This window comes from Crocodylus porosus, unplaced genomic scaffold, assembly GCF_001723895.1.
Source record: "Crocodylus porosus isolate Cpor-Errol unplaced genomic scaffold, CroPor_comp1, whole genome shotgun sequence".
NCBI lineage: Eukaryota > Metazoa > Chordata > Crocodylia > Crocodylidae > Crocodylus > Crocodylus porosus.
In genome coordinates, this window is record NW_017728925.1 from 413,646 (window position 1) to 416,207 (window position 2,562).

Genomic DNA, 2,562 nt, shown 5'->3' on the forward strand with positions numbered 1-2,562 from the left:
TGGATGCTTATCTTGCTGGGATCCTATGACCCAGCTGACTTCCTGCCCTTTGGGCAGGGGGCTGGACTCGATCTCTCGAGGTCCCTTCCAGCCCTGATGTCTATGAAATCTATGAAACCCCTGCACGCAGCTAATCTATGCCTGGGGCCCCCAGCAGGGACAACACAGCCTGAGGAAGGCATCTCAAGCCTGCATTTTTGCCTGACAGGTTAGTTTTAGATTTCTCTGGATCATACAGGAGGGCAGGTGAAGTGGCCAGCAGTACAAGCAGGGGACTGGTATGTTGTGACAGGTGCTGGCCAGCCTTACCTTGGCGTGCAACCCAGCTCTAGCTAAGCATGTGGCTCAGGTGGCTGGCCTCACCCACAAGCAAGGTACCAGAAAACAGATCACAAGTGTTGGGAGGGAAGACGTTCACCCACGCAGCCAAGGAAGAGAGCCATGGCCACAGCAAACAGCGATGCCTTGGGCACAGAAAACAGCTGGGCGTCACCACGTACATGCCAGTAGTGGAAGGTGAACATGTGACTGGTATCCACCCAAGGCAAGACATGGGGGGTAGGAGAGTCTCTCATGGGACAGTGTGCAGAGGAACATCCTTATAGGCCACCACTGCACAGGCTGCAGCTACACAGATCAATGGGCATCAACACATGTTCTTGACATGTGCTGTGGATCACATGGCCACTCCTTTTAGGTTCCCCATACATACTTTCTTCTGCTGGTCAGGGGAGGTGCCACCTCTGCCAGCCTTTTTCATGCTAAACTAACACCCCACTGGAGAAGGGACTTCAACAATCAGAAGAGTTCTGCCTGGCCGAAGGCACGTCCAGCCAGGCCTGTATGCTGCAGCGCCACAAAGGGCTCGAGTACCTGGATCCACCCCATGCCCCATTTCAATGAGCAGACAGATTCAGGAATGTGCTGGGAGCAAGACACCCCTCCATAAAGCCTCTTGCTGTCCCAGCCTGAAGGAAAACTGAACCCACTAGGAAGAGGGAATCTCAGACAGGTCAGGTATGTCAAGTGCCAATCTGGACTGGAAGCAGAACACCCCGTGCAGTGAACAAGACCTGAAACAACCAGCCTGGCTGGGGCATTTACTAGCTCTATGCCATGTCCTCCAACAGTCCCAGTGCAAGGTTCACACACTCCTTCCCTAGGGGCGGGAATCCACAACACAAGGACCCAAAGGTCCAGCTCTGCTTAATAACGAAAGAGGATGACTCAGCCAGCAGATACGATAATTTACTAACTCAAGCAAGGGGTCTCTGATGCACGGCTTAGGCCAGTTAATAAAGCAGCAGCTTGAGTCTAAAGAGGGAACCCTGTCTAGCCTTGCCTGATCTTTCCCCTTACAAGGGAGTCCCTGCTGGACAATCAGAGACACAGATGCTCCAGGAGCTATGGGGATCTTAGGCCAGATGGTACCAGCACTGACTGACAAGAGTGCCCTTATTCATGAGGACACCAGACTGGAAGGGGCACCCTAAGCCATGCAGGCCAGGCCCTGCGTTCACTGGCAACCATTAAAACCAAAGGAATCCCCAAGAGTCATCCATCCATAACAAGAAGCAATAGCGTCACCCAGAAACAATTGTGCGTCACCCAGAAACACCCAGAACACCCTGTAACAAGTTACAGTTAAAAGCAGAGATGAGGGCACTGCTGATGCACTGACAGAGAAGTGAGTTGATCGCACCCCCCACAACATCCCCTGCCCTGGTACTGAATGGACTATCAACACGGCTGCCCACCGACCCAGGGAAAAGCTTCCCTGGCCCAAGAACCCCCAACCGCAACTCTGCACGGCTCCTTCATGGTGACACACACAATCCTCCAAATCAAGGCCCCGTTTCCAGCGGCTTGGTGCAAAGAGCCTCTTTGGTACCGTGTGACACGTGCTAGTCAGCCCAGGGATTTCTTCACTGCCTAAATCAGGCAGAAGGGAAGGGATTAACAAAATTTTTGGCTCCAGGAAACATGCACCTCTGCAGGATCCCAGGAAGAGGAGCAACCTGCCAGGCTTTCAGGAAGCTAAAGAGGTCCACATCCCTGTCCCCCGACAGGGTCTGTGAGATGGCAGAGCTGCCACCCCAGCGGCCAGGAGCAAGAGCAGGGGCAGCTCCCCCAGCTTCACAAGGGGGGGAGGGAAGGAGGCAGCTCTGACCCACATATAATACAGGAGCCTATTTATAGCTCCGTAGATGCAGGCGGCTTGTGCCAGTGCTGCCAGAACAGAACTGCCAGCCGGGGCCGCAGGGGCTCGTTCCCAGGGCTGAGGGGATCCATTTCGTCCCCCTTCCTTCCACCCGCTTTATGGGGGGAGACGGGGCCAGGGCACAAGGCTGCAGGGAACCCAGAACCAGCGCCCACGTCTCCAGTACCAGAGGCTGGCGAGGAAAGGGACCAGTGCTGGGCGTGCAACACATGCGTGTGCAATTGTTGCTGGGCGTGCAACGCACGCGCGCGCCCCCCGCTCCGTGCCTCTGCAGGGTTATAAGCAGCCCCTGCCCGCACCGCGCCGGGCGCGATTCGCAGCGCCCCGCCGCGCCCGCACCC